The sequence below is a fragment of the Choloepus didactylus genome, chromosome 6 (assembly GCF_015220235.1).
Source record: "Choloepus didactylus isolate mChoDid1 chromosome 6, mChoDid1.pri, whole genome shotgun sequence".
NCBI classification, from domain to species: domain Eukaryota; kingdom Metazoa; phylum Chordata; class Mammalia; order Pilosa; family Megalonychidae; genus Choloepus; species Choloepus didactylus.
In genome coordinates, this window is record NC_051312.1 from 92,000,123 (window position 1) to 92,018,205 (window position 18,083).

An 18,083-nucleotide genomic window follows, 5' to 3' on the forward strand; every position below is an offset into this window, starting at 1 on the left:
GTTCACTCCCCTTTGCCTACTTGCATTAAAGGAAACCTGGTTATCACCTGAAGAAGTGACTTCTCCTGCAGCCCTCTCAACTGGAGGGTGTTTCTCTCACACAGCCAACCTATAAGTGTTGTTCTAAGATTTCAGTGAGAAATCTAGACCATTTCTCTCCATTCCTCTTGTAAAAACCTCTATTCCTTTGAGTAGTCTCCACTGGTTGCTACCACATTTCCTTACTACCACCTACCCACGTCCTGGTCACTCACACTGAAAGGCTTTAGATCCTGCTACAGTCTTCTACACCCCTCCAGTTATCACTCTAGGTGACTTCAACAGCCACAATGATGACCCTTCCAACATCTTGACCACTCCATTTTCTGACCTCCAGTCCAAGTTAGCCACTACTCTATGGTCACACCCTGGACCTTACAACCAAAATCTGCATCAATTGCTGTATCTGGAATGAATCATACACACTCCAAACACAATCTCCTCTCCATGCAGCTCACTTGCTCAAGAGCTTTCACTACAATTTTCACCACCCATCAGCCTCTACTACCTTCAATTCTTTCTTTACCTAACTATTGTCCAACAAAATCACTGAAACATCAAAAACTATCAATTCTCTTGCTCTTCTCTCCCTTTCCAATATTCAATTGGTATAGCCTCAGCTTTGAGACAGTTGAACACAACCATCTCCGAACTGTCTCTATAAAAATGCTGCCGAATGTTGAAGAAAACATTATAAATCCAACTGGTTGCTTTCACTTGAAAGTTATGGCACCTTTCTCAAATGGGCCTTCAACTGAACCCACAAAGCATACTATATTCCTCCAGTGAGTTCGCTTTCCCAGTCATACTTTCTCTCCCTTAAACTTCTCACCTACCTCTCTCCCTTCAATGAAAAAACTGAAATCTTTTCAGGAGAATTTCATCTTCCCAATCCCAAATCAATAAGTCTACATGCATCTGCACCCACCTTCTCCTTCTTCCCTTCAGTTACAATGAAGGGTCCCTCTCCCATCAGAAACCAATCTCTCTTCTCCCTCTACTCCTTCAGTTATTTCTTCTAACCTGGAATGATCTCTTCCAACTACACAATCTTTCCTCTCTATTAGATATATTCAGTCATTCAACAAATATTTATTGTGCCTTTACAATGTACTAGTATAATCTAACTGAATAAAACAAAGTCTCTGCTCTCTTGGAGTTTATGGTCTAGTAGAGGAACCAGATAAAGAAATAAACAAATAGGTTCCTCAAAAAGTTAAATATAGAATTATCATATGACCCAGAATTCTACTCCTAAGTATATTCTTAAAAGAATTGAAAACAGGGACTCAAACAGATACTTGTACATCAATTTCATAACAGTGATAGTCACAATAGCCAAAAGGTAGAAACAATTCAAGTGTCCATCAACAGATATTGGACAAACAAAATGTAGTATACAAATACAGTGGAGTATTACTTAGTCATAAAAAGGAATGAATTCTGATACATGCTACAATATGGATGAACCTTGAAATCATTATGTGAATGAAGCCAGACACAAAAGGACAAATACTGTATGATTCCACCTACATGAAATATCTAGAATAAGCCAATTCATAGACACAGAAAGTAAAGTAGAGTTTACCAGGGGCTGGAGAATGGGGAGTTACTGCTTGATGGGTACAGAGTTTCTGTTTGGAGTATGAAAAAATTTTAACAACAGATGGTAGTGATGGTAGCACAACACTGTAAATTAATGCCACTGAATTGTACACTTAATAATGGTTAAAATGGTAAATTTTGTTATATACATGTTACCACAATAAAATTTTTAAAAAGAGAAAGATGCAAATACATATACACTGTCAAATCCATAATGAAAATTAGAGTAGCTGTTTGTGTGAATATTGGGTGGGGGGAGGCAGGAAGGCAGTGGTGGTATGTAAGATAAGGTAATCAGGAAAGATTTCTCTGAGGAAGAGACAATTTAACCCTGAATAAAATGATAGCAAATTAGAGTACTATCTGGAAGGAGGGCATTTGAAGCAAAGTGAGCAGCAAGTACAAATATCCTGGATAAGAATACACTGGGCATATTCAAAGAAAAGCAAAAAGGCTAGTTAGACTAGAGTTGCATGAACAAGAAGAAATGTGGTAGGAGATGGAGATCAGAGATGTAGCCAGAGGTCAGATTGTGCAGGAACTTATAGTTCAGATTTTGTACCCCATGTGGGAAGATACTGAACGGTTCTGAGCAGGAGCAACATTAGCTGACTTATGTTTTAAATAGGCCACTCTGACTGCACAGAATAGACAGCAGAGGGACAAAGAAGCAGCAGAGAAACCATTAGGAAGTTTTGCAATAATTAAAGTGGAAACCGATGTTGGCTTGGATGGATGAGAGTAGGAACAGAGAATTAGTCAGATATATTTCAAAAGTAGATATATTTTGAAGGTAGAGCCAAATGAATTATTCAGAGATTGGATATAGGGTATGAGAAAAAAAGATGATGCCAAGACGATGCCAAAATTTTTGGTTTGACCTGAGAAATACTGGGTAAATATTTAAACTAGTCAGTGAGCAATCCTAGGCATTCCTTTCAGGCTGCAGCATCTGCACATTTTTCAAGGCTGGAAAATGCATTCGGGAATAACCAGAGTAACATCTGTTCAGCACCCTACAGTTTACATAGCATTTCACACTCATTATTTCATTTGATACCCACCAACCCTATGAGGCATTAAATCGTCATTTTACAGAGACCAATGGGAGCAAAATGCCTAGCCTAGCTCCATCTGATCTCTGGACCTTACCGCCACCTAAAATTGAATTTAAGAAAATGGAGTAGGGAGGAAGGGGAAGAAGAGATCAAATGACTCATAGAGGGAGCTCAGCACCCAGCCATTCAAGTGGCCGGGAGCCAGGAGAAGTTAACAGGGACCAAGTCTGTTTCCTTTCCAAGATGAAGAGTGTGTATTTGGCCATGGCACAGTGAATTAACACACGGAACTGTTCTTTTTTGAACCCAGCAGTACCTACAGTGGGTTCAAAAGGTGGGCAGAAAAGCGAACATAAGAAAACTCTTTGTACACTTTACGTTCACACAGGGTCAGGAGCTAACATGGCAAAAGAGAATAGATACCACCTTTAGAGAAGACTTGAGTTTAGGTCCCAGCTTGGCCACTGACTTGCTGAATCAAAAGTTCCTTCCACTGTATGACCACAGCCTCTTATGCTTCCCTCTACAATATTTTCCACATGAGGTTAAAGGTATCCACACTCCTTAATCTGCAGTAGATGGAAAGCAGTGACAGAGTTCAATTTCCATTTTTTTATCCCCAGCTTCTGGCACCATAACCAGATTAAGAGAATGTCAGATGACAGTTGGATGCCTACTCAAAGATTTTTGTATATACATTTCACATTCTAGTCTAGACAGAGAGCTCCAGGAAAACAGTAATCTTGTCATTCTTGTCCCTGTACACCCTCTTGGGTGGGTAAGCCTTCAGAGGGGAACAGAAAAGAAAAGCCTTCAGAGGGGAACAGAATTAATCTCTATGGTCCCCTTTTTCAAATTGTAGTCCTTCCATTACCACTCACTCCATATTGACCCTTACCCCTAAATTCCCCCTATATTGTTTAGGCACCTTCTTCAAAAGGCCACTGTTCTTCTGCGCCAGGGCTCCTCCTTCTCCTTTCCCCTCCCCCCCACCTACTAATCCTCTTCTAGGCTCCCCCTCTTCTTCCTGGGCTCATTGGTCAAACTCCTTTCCTCCAGGTCAGCAATACCTCAGAGATGTCAGAGTCTTTGGCCCTCCCTCAGTCACTCATCTCACTAAAGGGTGTTTGAGCCTCTACCCAGCTCTTCTGGATACTCATGCTCTCCTCCCACTCTAGCCTTGAAGCTCCCCACTTTCCATCTTGCATACTCCCTACTGCCTGCCTGCTGGCTCTCCAGGAAAATGGGAGACAAATCCAGGAAGAAGGATTGCTTCTTGGCAGGCAGTAAAGACAGAGTCTGGCACTTAGGGAAGATGGAATTTGGAGGTAAAACTCTAAGCAAAAGGAGTTAGGTAGAAAACAGTGTTCAGACCTCATAAAAACAACAACAATGGTCCCTACAAACCATAACCTAACAAATATGAGAAAGTTTAACAAGATATTCTAAGAGAAAAGAGAAGAATCCTTACAAGAAGAGAAGGATCCAAGAGAGAGAAGGAAAAACTGGCTATGGAGGAGGAGAGATAAAAAAGGGGAGCCATGAGCAGAACTGGAAGAAGAGAGAAAGTTGGGGCAGGAAGTCGGGGGAGGGGGCGGAGGTAAGTGGGTAGGGGGCAGAGCAGGAAAAATGATCAGGAGGAGGAATTGGAAAGAAAAGAAGAGGAAGCAGAGGTGGTGGGATCATAGAAAAACTAGGGGAAGAGGAAGGTCCAAAATAATCAAGGTAGGTTTAGTATCAGGCCTAACATGTATTTCTTGGTTTCAGATAATCAAGGAAAGAAGGAATTAAAGTGATTAAGGCATTACACAGTGCCAAGGCTTCATATTATCTTGTCAGAGAAAGGAGTAGGCTGCAAAGAAGACAGCCTAGTTTAAAGCAGCTTTGATACTCAACTATCAAAGAAGTAGCCAGTTCAGAGAAAAACCATTAATACACCTTCACTTACTTCTTCCCAATCCCACCTCCCTACATGCAACATACCTCTACTCTACACCCAGCAGCACTAAAATAAACATCAACATTCTCAGCCTCTGCCTTGCCCTGAGCAAACTAACAAGATGCCATCCAAAAACTGGCTGGAAGACAGAATACCAAGATCTGCTTCCCAGTTTTGCCTGTCTCCCAGTGTCAAGGGGCCATCTCTGCAACCTATTCCAGCTCACCTTTACAAAAGACAGTTTGACACCCTGGGAAAGCTAGAGTTGCAAGCAAAATGTCCTTCATTCCACAGATAAGGAAACTCAGGAAGGACCAGTCCTCAGGTTTGCTATCTCCCAGTTCACTCCACCTGGTAACAGTCACTAATAAGCCCCCCAACACCGCCAGCTCTCCGAAGGGGAAAAAGCCCCATGGTCCGTGCAGGCCAGCAGCTAAGCCAAGGTATCACCCCTGACCACCAAGCGGAAGGGTGCTAGCAACGGAGAACGGCTCCCGCGACAGAGCAGTCCCCCAAAAGCGCAGCTTCCCCTTCACACCCTTCCCCAGCCAGAGAGCAGTTTCCAGTGCAGGCCTAGCCCCGGGCGGGCTCATCCAAGGGTTTCACTCTCAGCCCCTTCTCTCATTTAGGGTCCCTTAAAAGAAAGACAAGGTAGGGCGCCCTAAAAAATCCCCCGGACCCCGCGTCACCACTCCCCGGAAGCCGGCAGGGACCCCCAGAACACCGCCCAACTGAGCGCGCCACAAGCAGGATCAGCATTACCTGGCGCGGGGAGCCGGCCCCGGCATCCCTAACGATTGCTTCTGTTGCAAAGCCGCACCTCTCCCGGGCCTGCCGGCCCAAGCAACAGCCTGGTTCCACCAGCTCCGCCCGACTCTGCTGGGCCGGGATCCCGGCAGCTCAGCCGCAGCAGCTCCCGAGGTGCAGCACGCTCGCGCCCTCGCAGGGCGGCAGCGAAGGCGCCGCTGGGTTGGCGAAGCAGAAGGGGCGGGGGAAAAAAGGAGGAAAGGAGACGGGAGGAAGCCGAACGCTTCTCCTTTCTGAGTAGAAGAGCTAAGGGCGGGGAGACTACCTCCCCATCCTCTCAGCTACTCTCCCCCACTGTCTCCAACAGGAGGTAATTGACATTTCAGGGCCTGCCAGATTTCGGGGTGAGCTCGAGTCAAGAAAGAGAACCAGGAGCTCCTCTGCGCTTTAGTTTCTGCGGCTGGGTCTGGACTAATCCTTTTCCAGGACTCCTAGAATTCTCTCAGATTAGGCTTTAGGGAAAGAGAAGCAATTTGCCAACCCCTCCCCAAAGGGGTCACGTTCTGATTCTAATGCCCCAGCGAAAACATGAAGTAGGCACTTATGGTTGCTTAAAGCAAAGAAAGCTCAGCAGTCACTACCATTTATTAAGTGCTATTGTGTACCAGGTGCTTTACAAATGTTATGTCTATCTCATAACAAACATATGAAGGAAATACTATAACAATTCACTTATGACAAAACTGAGGTGGGGGGGTCATAAAATAATCTTAAGCACCTACTGTGTATCAGGCACTGTGATGGACCCTGAGCTGAACACACTATAGGACATTTACCAAGTGGCCCAGACTGCCTAAATGCGAGTGGTGCCCCCAACATTGAGATAATAAAAAACGCCTTCACACAATTTCCAAATGCTCCCTCTGAGGTAGTATTACCTTGCTACCAGACTCCTTCCCCCTCCCATCCCCACCCTAACCCCACCCCACCCCCACCTCCCCCACCTCCAGAGCCAAGAGATATGACGGAAGTCAGATTATGCAGAATCTCTTCCAGGTCATAATCCAGGAGTTTGGATCTTGTTCTAAGTACAATGGGAAAGTTTTGGAAGGCTAAGCAGAATGACAAGATCTAATTTACATTTTTAAAAGATCACCGACTGCTGAATGAGGAACGGGGGGACAGGGTGGATGGAAAAAGGAAAGCAAGTTAGTAGATTTTTTCAGAAATAGGCAAGAGATGAAATGAAAGATACAGCTAGAAAGAGAAGCTACCTCTTAGAACTTGATGAAAGAACTTGATCAGTGAGAAACTGCAGCATGATTTCCCAAGACCAAACAGCTGGTAAATGGCTGAGTCGTCCGAACCCTGGACTGACTTCTAGCCTCTGCTTTACTTCTCCCTGCCATGCTATTTATAAGAGATCAATATTAGTCATCTGTGTATCAATGGCTGATCCCTCTCCCTAGCACTTGGAAAAGAGTAAGTAACCAGTATTATGCTTGATGAATGAAGTGTGCTACAGAGAAATTTCATGGTATTGACCCATCCTCCCTGACAGACATCTGAACCATCCATTTAATGTACACAAATTAGTCTAATGGCAGAAGGAGGTAGAGGAAGAACTCCATGACGACATGAGGCCCTTTACGCCCTGACTGCTCATGCTGTTTCAATGACCAGAGGTCTCAAATTTGGTGGTGTTGGAGGTGGGGAGGAAACAAGGAATCTCTTGAAGACACCCACATTATAGAGAGAATTGGTCAAAAATACAGACTGGAGGATCTCCTGCACTGTAAGAACTCAGTTTCAAAATGTTCTTTGGACCCCACCTCCTTGTCCTTCATTCTAATTTATAGGGTAGATAACAGCTGCCTTAAACAGAGCTTTTCAAACTATGGCCAAGAACCATATTATCTGATCTTATCCATCTACCCATTCCATGCAGCAACTTTTTGTAGAGGGTCTTCCAGGCTCTACCGGCATATATGCAGGAAGAAGAGGCTCAGTTTCTCCTGGAACTATTAGACAGTGCTCCCTCATATTCAACCATGTGCCTCTCTATAAACTTCCAATTTTGCCTCCTGAGGCAACTCAGAAAATGTCCTTCAGGGCAAGTCAAATTAAAGGCTTTCAGATATGTATATATAGTGAGCCATCTAGTCCCACCATTTTTTTTCTCTTCTGCAGGATAAATACCCCCAGTTCTTTTATTCATTTCTTCATTCAATAACCATTTAAATATCTTGTGCAAGACACTGGGGATAGACACATCAGTGAACAGGACCATACCTTCAAGGGGCTTATGGTCATATGGTCTAGTAAGGTGTTTTTCAACTTTCCCTATGCATCAAAGTCACCTGGGAAGCTTTAAAAAATATATAACTATGCTGGAGTTCCAGCACGAATTTTTATTCAATTGGACTGGGATGTGGCCTAGGCATTATATCTTTATGCTATAACTATGGCTATATAGATATCTATGTGTAATGTAGGTAATTATATAATTTTTAAATTTAAATCATATATGTGCATGTATTAGAAATACCTAGGTAACCCCAGAAATACCTAGGTAATTCTAATGATCAGCCAAAATTGAGAACTACTGAACATCTTGGAGAAGTAAATAAGAGAGAATATGATATGAAGTATAATGCTAGGCATATGCACAGGGTGCTAAAGAACTGTGCCAGTTTGAATGTATTATGTCCCCCAGAAAAAGCCATATTCTTTGACGCAATCTTGTGCGGCAGATTGATTAATCTTTCTGATTAGGGTGTGACCTTTTGATTGCATGTTTCCATGGAGATGTAACCCACCCAATTGTAGGTGATAACTCTGATTAGATCACTTCCAGGGAGGAGTGGCCCCGCCCATTCAGCATGGGCCTTGATTAGTTACTGGAGCACTATATAAGTTCAGACAGAAGGAGCGAGCTTGCTACAGCCAAGAGGGACACTTTAAAGAATGCACTGGAACTGAGAGAGGAGCTTCAGCTTGCAGAGACATTTTGGAGATGGCCTTTGAAAGCAGACTCTTGCTCCGGAGAAGCTAAGAGAGAGAGGACAAACACCCCAAGAGCAACTAAGAGTGACATTTTTGGGGTGCTGAAGCCTACAGAGGAATGTCCTAGGAGAAAGTCATTTTGAAACCAGAACTCTGGAGCAGACACTGGCCACATGCCTTCCCAGCTAACAGAGGTTTTCCAGACGCCACTGGCCATCCTCCAGTGAAGGTACCCGATTGTTGATGCGTTACCTTGGACACTTTACGGCCTTAAGACTGTAACTGTGTAACCAAATAAACCCCCTTTTATAAGAGCCAATCCATTTCTGGTGTTTTGCATTCTGGCAGCATTAGCAAACTGGAAAAGGAACATATATACAAAGGCACTTAACATAATCTTGGGGGTGTGGAGGGAGATCAGCTACTATGATGATAGGAGATTTTAGGCCTTTTTATTATATAGGAAAGTTCTTCTCAAACTGGAAAGCCAGTTTCTCACCATCTGTCATGGACCGAGACTTTTGTAAAATAGAATAAAAATTAATTACTAGAAAAGTGAAATAAAAAAGAAACACACATGGAAAATAAAGCTCATCACCTTTTTTATTAGATTTATTAGGTGTAAAATTACTCTTGTCAAATTGCTATAAAAGTTTCTAAACACACTCAGCTTCTATGCTTACCTCATTGCAGACTGGCAACAGTTCAGAGCATACATGGAGTAGCAGTGATCTAGGGCACCCTCCACTAAACATAGTCCTGTTTGTACCTGGTACCCTGAGAGAAACATGATATTCTAAGTGCAGTCTGTCCAGTAAAACAGTGTGACTTTCACCTCCTTTACTTAATACTTATAATAATTCAGTCTAAAAGCTGCATTAGCTTTTTAACCACTACAAACCTTTGACTGACATTGAGCTCAGGCAGCCAAAACCACCCATCCTATTCATAAGAATAGCATCATGCTAGGTCTCCTCCAGCCCATCCATATGTTGCCATTTCTTTGGAAGTTAAAATGCAGGACTTCACTGCCATCCGCATTAAATTTCATCTTACTGGTTTCAGCCTATCCTTTCAATCTCTCTCTCTCTCTGCAATCTAACATATTGGTTTTCCCTTCCAGTCCTTGTCACTTGCAAATCTAATGTGTATACAGGACATACATTTATCTCTTCAAACATTTATCAAACATTTATCAAACATGTTGCCTGTACTGGGTTTCAGGGATTAAAGATGACCTAGAAATGGCCTGTATCTCAAGTTCACCACTAATAGAGAATATTGGCATATATAAAACTGTTAAAAAAAAAAAAGTGCTGAAAACTGAATAAACAAAATAAACAGCATAAGACAGAAGAACAACAAAACATCTATCTTGCAGTGTTAGGTAAAAGCCTTAACATCTTCAGCATGAATGATCAAATTCAGACATCTTTTATTTTCTACTTCAGTTCTCAAAAAAATCAAATGCCAGTTTGGTTATAAAAGGCTAACAATCTGGCTTACATACTCTCTCCCTCTCTTTTTTTTTTAATGCAATTTTATTGAGATATATTAATACCCCATATAATCCATCCAAGGAATACAATCAATGGCTCACAGTATCACCACATAGCTGTGCATTCATCACCACAATCAATTTTAGGATATTCTCATCACTCCAAAAAAAAAAAAAAAAAAAAGATAACGATAATAAAGAACACCCAAAGCATCCCATACCCCTCATACCTCCCTATTATTTATTTATTTATCTGTCTTTAATTTATTAGTCATCTGCCCATACACTGGAAAAGGGGAGTGTCAGTCACAAGGGTTTTGAAATCAAACAGTCATCCATGCTATACAGTTATATTATCATCATCAAGAATCAAGGCTACTGGATTACAGTTCAATTGTTCCAGGTATTTCTTTCATCTATTCTAATACACTCAAAACTAAAAAGGAATATCATATATTGCATAAGAATAACCTCCAGAATAACCTCTCAACTCTGTCTCAATCTCTCAGCCACTGAAACCTTATTCTGTTCCATTTCTTTTCCCCCTTTTGGTCAAGAAGGCATTCTCAATCCTACATACTCTCTTTTAATGGCTGGTGCTCCTATAGAAAGCTTGGCTAAGCTTGGCTCCCACTGAGGTAAGAGAAGACTGATGAAATTTAGACATACTGGCAAAATGCCAGCAGTTTTATATATTAATGATAGAAGATAGCTTATAATCGAAGAAGAAACTATTAGCTAAATTAATGAAAAAGCAAAATCAAATGAGGTAGAAGGGATCTTGGAGACCAAGCTGTACATCCAAAGAAAAATTAAATCCTACAGAAGTCAAATGACTTACCCAACCTTACACAAATTAGCAGTTAACTTGTTTTACGTACAATAACGCCTTGCATTTGTATAGTTCTTTGGTTTACAAAGTAAATAATTCACAAATTACTCTGCCAAGCTGTGGCTCTTGGTCAGCAAGTTTTTGCTGATGCAGTCATCTTAGGCCTGACGAGGCCCTTTGAGGACACTCACCTGACCTCTGTAGGCATATGAGTTTGCAACCCCTGGAAACACTAATATAAAAGCTAATAATCAGTAAGAATTAGCAAATTTGGTTTTGTTTAGACCCTACAGCTTTTAACCTAATGGCTATGTATTTAAATGATGACTATGTGATTATAGTGCCTTACGATCTGAAAATTATTGTTTTTATTTTACTCTTTTGCAACCACAAAAAATTTTAAGTGCAATACATTTACTAAATGAATGAAAATTACAATCTTCTGATATTGTCAGTTAAATGTAGGAAGAAGTCAGGCAACAATGATGATCTGAGTTGTAGAATAGTCATCTAATATGCCAGTCATTCTTGTAGTTGGCAAGGCCAGTTGCCTATTAAGGCTACGCTATGAAATGAGATAGCATATTTTAAAAATAACAGTATATTGTATTACAAAAATTACAAAAATACTGTAATTATAAAAATTATAAAATTACTGTAATTAAGGAAATAAGCTAAGGAGGGACAAAAATGCCAAAAAAAAAAAAAAAAAGGTAGAATCTGCTTAGTGGCAGTCAGTCACAAAGCAACTAATTATATAACCATAAATCAAAATAGGCTTGAAGTTCAGAGAAAGCAAGGAAGCACAGAGAAGAAGAAACGTTAAGTCTCTGATCATATCACTCTTCTGCTCAAAATCTTCCAGTGGCTTCCCAATCACTCAGTGTAAGAGCCAAAGTCCTTACAAAGACCTATCAGGCCTTACACAATCTTACCTCTCCCTTCTCCCACCCCATCTCACCCTGCTTCTACTTCTTGCTCCTTCACTTACACTGCTCCAGGCACAATAGCTTCTTTCATCATGCTATGTACACTCCCATCTCTGGTCTTTGTTCTTAGCCGTCACCCTGTCTCCCTCCAGATATCCACATGGGTTGGTTCCTCACTTCTTTGAGGTTTCTGCTCAAATGTCACTTTATCAGAGAGATCTTCCCTGATCACTCTTTATAAAATGGCAAAAATCTCTCCCCACCATCTCAGCACTCTTTATTCCCCCTTACCCTGCTTTATTTATATCCATAGCATTTATCATTAACTGGCATATTTTATATTTATTTTCTTATTGGTTGACCCCTCCCAATAAAACATATGTTCCACAGGGGTAGAGACTTTGTCTTTATCTCCAGACCTCAGAACTATGCCTTATACACAGTAGGAGTCATATAAATCACTTTGTGACTGCCAGGAAGGAAGGAAGAAAGAAAAAAAGGAAGGGAGGGAGGGAGGGAAGGAGGAAGAAAGGAAAGAGATAAAAAAGATGAGAAATAAGGGATTCTATTTTAGATTAATATAAGAACATTGTAATAATCAGACATGTCTAATAATGAAATGGATGATCTTTGAGGTATTAAAATTACCAAACAACCTTTCAAAGGAAGATGCAGTAACAAACTACTCTCCCATAATTTTCTCCTGTCTATCCTTTAGGATTCAACTCAAACATCACCACCTCTATGAAGACTTCCTAAAATCCCCAAACAGAATTAGTCACTCCTACTTATGGGCCCACAGAGCAGTCTGCCCAAACACTTATCCAAATTGACTAAAAGTATTTGTCAATGTATATTTTCACCTCTAGAACGGAAATCTCCTTATTTCTCACTATATCCCCAGTCAGAATAAGACAGCTTCAGTAAGACACAAGCACCATCACAAATTTTTGTGGAATTGTACAGAGTACAAATTCATTTTTTAAAAGCCATATTAAAAAGTCATTAACATCAGGTGGCAATTTTATCAGAAAAGTCCACCAGTTACTGTAATTGAACACAAAACACAAAATTAGCTTTGCGCCTCAGAGCAGCCAAATAAAAAAAGAAAGGTGATGAGTTGCGTTATTTTCACTATTAACAGCGTGGCAAACACTTTCAAATGCCTAACCAATACCCCCATTCTTCCCTTCATCCTAGCCAAATAAACTCCAATTTTATATAGGAAGGCAATGAGACACCTAAATACTCATTTTCCCAGCCTCCCCTTGGGCCAGTGAGTCATAGAGAGAAGTTTATAAGAATTCTGGGAAAACTGTTGCTTTAATTCTAAAAGAAGACATAGGAAGAATTCTGTGCTGCCTCACCTAGAAGGACTGCTTGGTGTACAAGACGAGTCCTGAACTAGGAGTCAGAGGTCCCTAGTCCCCAGACAAAAGAAAAGTTCTCTGAGCATCAATTTCCTCATTTGTCAAACAGGAATAATCACACTATCTTTCCCTCTTTGAGCACACTGTGAAGATTACATAAGCTAATGTAAGTGGCTTGAAAAGTATGAAATGATGTACTAGGCCAGAGACAATTAAGTTCTGATGGAAGCCTCTCAACCACTGCTGGTGCAAAGTCAAAACCAGAGTCTATGCTGAGAATCATTATCATTTATTGTCAAGACAACCCTAAGGGCAACTTTATTACCTTCATCTTACAGATGAGAAACTGAGGCACAGAAAGCTTAACACTTGCCAAAGACTGCAAATCTAGTAAATATTAGGACTGGAATTAGAACTCAAGTCTATCATACTCTAAAGCTCTTTCTTTCCATGCTGCTTCCCACACATCTGTAAAAGCCTTCATTCCTCTTTAATTTCAATTACTACTAGGCAGATGGAAGAATGCTAATCTTGAGTTGGGAGCATTCCTATTGTCTCTCAGGCCAAATCAAACAGTTAGCCTTGTAGGTAAGTACAGCTTGATTCCAACTCCTGTGGTGCCACACCTCAATATGAGGAGCCAAAAACTGAAAACGTGTATTAGAAAATGTCCTGACCTCAATTTTGAAATTATTTTAAACTAGACTGAACACCTGACAGAAAAAGCAAAAGTGAATGGTCCATTCTTACCATTTCACTGCTATGACTATGAAACATAGAAAAGTGCATAGGCTTTGAAGTCAGACAATTCAAACTTAAGGCAGAAAGAAAAGCCTGGACAAAAGGACTGGAGGAGGGAATGAGCAGAACAAGAGAGGATCAAGATGCTACTATGGCTGCGACAAGTGGGGTTGGTAGTGGGACCTAAAAATGTAAGTTCCATATCTTTTTCTTCCTTCCCAGATAACCCAAATCCTCCAAGAAGCCTAGTTTGTGATGCTTCCTTTCTTCCTACTCACCTACGCAGCGCTGAACAGTGCAGAGCTGTAAGTCACTGAGAAAGCCTGAAACACTCCTTTGCTGACACTTCAGCCTAAATGCTTCTCCAGAGACAGACTGAGTGGCCAACAGGCTGTCAGAAGACACATGCTGTCATGAGGCTGGACTTCAGACAGCTTGGGCCAGGCTTTTTTGGTAGAGTGATGTAGCTGCTATTATTTGCAGCTTTAAATACCCATATGCCTGTAGCCAAGAATTCTTTTATTTGGGATGAGAGTGCAAAGAAATTTTAAAATGACATATTTGGAATTTACAAAACAGAAGGAGAGTATTGTGAATATATACAATATTCTCAGAAAGAGGTCTGGCATAGGGCAGTCATCTAGACTCAGCAATGCCGAGATCTAAACCCTTTCCTCTCAGACCTCAGTGGGGCCTGTGAATGGACTTCAAATTAAAACAACAGATTCATCACTGCAGTAACCTCAACCAGCCAGAATTTATTCCCTTGACAAGTGCTATCAGCCTTGCCTATCTACTGAACACAATGCCCTGAGCATACAAGGAACAGTCAATCAGGGACACCAGATACACATAGTTAAAAATGAAAAGACATATTCCATCAGAAATAGGAAAAAAAGGATTAATCTGACTATGGAAGTCAAAGAAGGCTTCACCAGGCCACTCTCTCCCTATATGCATGCCCTCCTCACTGTACTTGGACTCTGACATCTCATATCAGACATCCGATCTAGGACCCAGAGGAATTTTGTTAGATAGTAAAGAAACGAACTGGCTAAGTGAGATGGAAGAGAGGCCAAAAATCTGGAGGAGTAAATGTGCTGGAATACAACTAAGGAATGGCCAGTGACCATTCTTATATGGTTGGATACTCAGGGGAATTATAACCATTCTTATATGGTTGGATACTCAGGGGAATTAATAAGAGATGAGGCAGGAAAGGCACATTTGGATCAGATTCTAGAGGGACTTGAATGCCAGACTAAGAAACTTGAAATTTATTCTATAAGCAGAAGGGAATTAACAATTAAAGTTTGTAAGCAAACCAGTGGCATGATTTGACTTATACTGTAGAAAGATCATTTCGGCAGCTTGGGCCAAGTGTGGAAGATGGAGGAAGAATGGAAAAATAAAGTCCAGTTAGTAGGCTACGGCGTTATAATAGTCCAGATTAGAAATGATGAGGACGCCCAACATTGGGTTCCAGAGCCTAAGCAGGCTGAGTAGAGTCCACATGGGGGGTGTGAGGGGACGGGAGTGTAGCCTGGCGAGGAGAATCAGAGACCAAGTGTGGTGAGAAGGCATCCACACATGGGGGAGGCTCAGTATATCATGTCAGAGCCCAAGTACAGTGAGGAGGACATCCATATGGGAAGAGGGTGTGTGGCCTGGTGCAGTGTTTCAGAGTCCAAGCATAGTGAAGAAGGAGTCCCCATGAAGCAGCAGACTGCTGTGGGGAGTTGGCACCCAGGCAGGGGAAAGAGAGTATCTACACAGGAAGGACAGTATACAGTAGGGAGCTGCAACTTCATTTTCTCCCTATGTCTAGTGAGAGCCTGGGAGCAACAATGGCCCAATAGCAATAAGCCAACCTAGAAGCCAGATCTTGACTTCTAAAACCATTTAATATGAAAGAAACCAGTGAAATGGCTGACTCCAGGACTAGGGCAGAAAAAGTACATGATGACCCTAGAACATTTTGTTGGACCAGAAAGCTAAGAAATGCTCAAAGAATGATGGAGACATATCAAAAGTAGACAGAAACCAACATGAATTGGACTCCCACTGGCCAAATCAGGAATAACTGACATCAAAATAAATAATGCTAGTAAACAGTTGATTATACACCATGGATGACTGGATGGTATGTGAATATATCTCAATAAAACTGAATTTAAAAAAATAAATAAATAAATAATGCTAGCAACAGATTATTATCCACTGAACAAAATAGGAAACCATGAGTCCTTACAGATATAAATAATTAAATATACTGAAAGCTTGACAAGGAAGGGAATATTTATATAGTTTCATAGTAACCCCCTACAAAATAGTCATCAATTATAAAGGAGAAAAGATTAACTTCACAGTGGAAAAGCCTGGCAAATACAAACAGTAATGGGAAAAATTGAAATTATCACCACTTCAAAGGATGCAATGAGAAGAACGTAGCATTAATTTTGTAATACTTCCTACCAAAGATGCATAACCTGAAACTAGTCATGAGGAAACATTAGACATTCTACAAAATAAGTGGCCTATAATCTTCAAAAGTGTCAAGATCATCAAAGTCAAGGAAAGACTGAGGAGACTAAAGAGACATGACAACTGAGTACAATGTGTGACTAGTGTGAACTGAATCCTTTTGCTATAAAAGACACTGGAGAAGATGGCAGACTGGTGAGCTGTATGTTTTAGTTACTCCTCCAGGAAAGTAGGTAGAAAGCCAGGAACTGCGTGGACTGGACACCACAGAGCAATCTGACTTTGGGCATACTTCATACAACACTCATGAAAACGTGGAACTGCTGAGATCAGCGAAATCTGTAAGTTTTGCGGCCAGGGGACCCGCGCCCCTCCCTGCCAGGCTCAGTCCCGGGGGAGGAGGGGCTGTCAGCTCCAGGAAGGAGAAGGGAGAATGGCAGTGGCTGCTCTTATCGGAAACTCATTCTACTGATTCAAACTCCAACCATAGATAGACTGAGACCAGACACCAGAGACTCTGAGAGCAGCCAGCCCAGCAGAGAGGAGACAGGCATAGAAAAAAAACAACACGAAAAACTCCAAAATAAAAGCAGAGGATTTTTGGAGTTCTGGTGAACACAGAAAGGGGAAGGGCGGAGATCAGGCCTTGAGGCGCATATGCAAATCCCGAAGCAAGGCTGATCTCTCTGCCCTGTGGACCTTTCCTTAATGGCCCTGGTTGCTTTGTCTATTAGCATTTCAATAACCCATTAGATCTCTGAGGAGGGCCGTTTTTTTTTTTTTTTTTTTTTTTTTTTTAAATCCTTTTTGCTTTTTCTAAAACAATTACTCTAAGAAGCTCAATACAGAAACCTTCAAAGAATTGAAATTTGGGCACGTCAAGTCAAGAGCAGAACTAAGAGAGCTCTGAGACAAAAGGCAATAATCCAGTGGCTGAGAAAATTCACTAAACAACACAACTTCCCAAGAAAAGGGGGGTGTCCGCTCACAGCCACCATCCTGGTGGACAGGAAACACTCCTGCCCATCGCCAGCCCCATAGCCCAGAGCTGCCCCAGACAACCCAGTGTGACGGAAGTGCTTCAAATAACAGGCACACACCACAAAACAGGGCGTGGACATTAGCCTTCCCTGCAACCTCAGCTGAATGTCCCAGAGCTGGGAAGGGGGAGCAGTGTGAATTAACAGAGCCCCATTCAGCCATCATTTGAGCAGACTGGGAGCCTCCCAACACAGCCCAGCAGCCCAGAACTGCCCTGGGGGGATGGCACTCACCTGTGACATAGCACAGTCATCCCTCAACAGAGGACCCGGGGTGCACAGCCTGGAAGAGGGGCCCACTTGCAAGTCTCAGGAGCCATACGCCAATACCAAGGACTTGTGGGTCAGTGGCAGAGACAAACTGTGGCAGGACTGAACTGAAGGATTAGACTATTGCAGTAGCTTTAAAACTCTAGGATCATCAGGGAGATTTGATTGTTAGGGCCACCCCCCCTCCCCGACTGCCCAGAAACACGCCCCACATACAGGGCAGGCAACACCAACTACACACGCAAGCTTGGTACACCAATTGGGCCCCACAAGACTCACTCCCCCACTCACCAAAAAGGCTAAGCAGGGGAGATCTGGCTTGTGGAGAACAGGTGGCTCGTGGACGCCACCTGCTGGTTAGTTAGAGAAAGTGTACTCCACGAAGCTGTAGATCTGATAAATTAGAGATAAGGACTTCAACTGGTCTACAAACCCTAAAAGAACCCTATCAAGTTCAGCAAATGCCACGAGGCCAAAAACAACAGAAAATTATAAAGCATATGAAAAAACCAGACGATATGGATA

The 18,083-nt window shown here is 41.9% G+C and overlaps 1 protein-coding gene across 4 annotated transcripts in view; it reads right to left on the reverse strand.

The window, feature by feature from the left end:
• The window catches only part of PAK1 (p21 (RAC1) activated kinase 1), a 184,939-nt gene that overhangs the window by 107,024 nt on the left and 59,832 nt on the right, over positions 1–18,083 (reverse strand). Inside the window, exon 1 of one of the 4 annotated variants that reach the window (XM_037840796.1) lies at positions 5,404–5,557. The exons of 2 other annotated variants lie outside the window; for them this stretch is intronic. The gene's annotated coding sequence lies outside the window, so the exon portion shown is untranslated. Of the gene's footprint in view, positions 1–5,403; positions 5,558–18,083 lie in introns of those variants that run through there. One more of the 4 variants, XM_037840798.1, reaches the window with a different exon arrangement.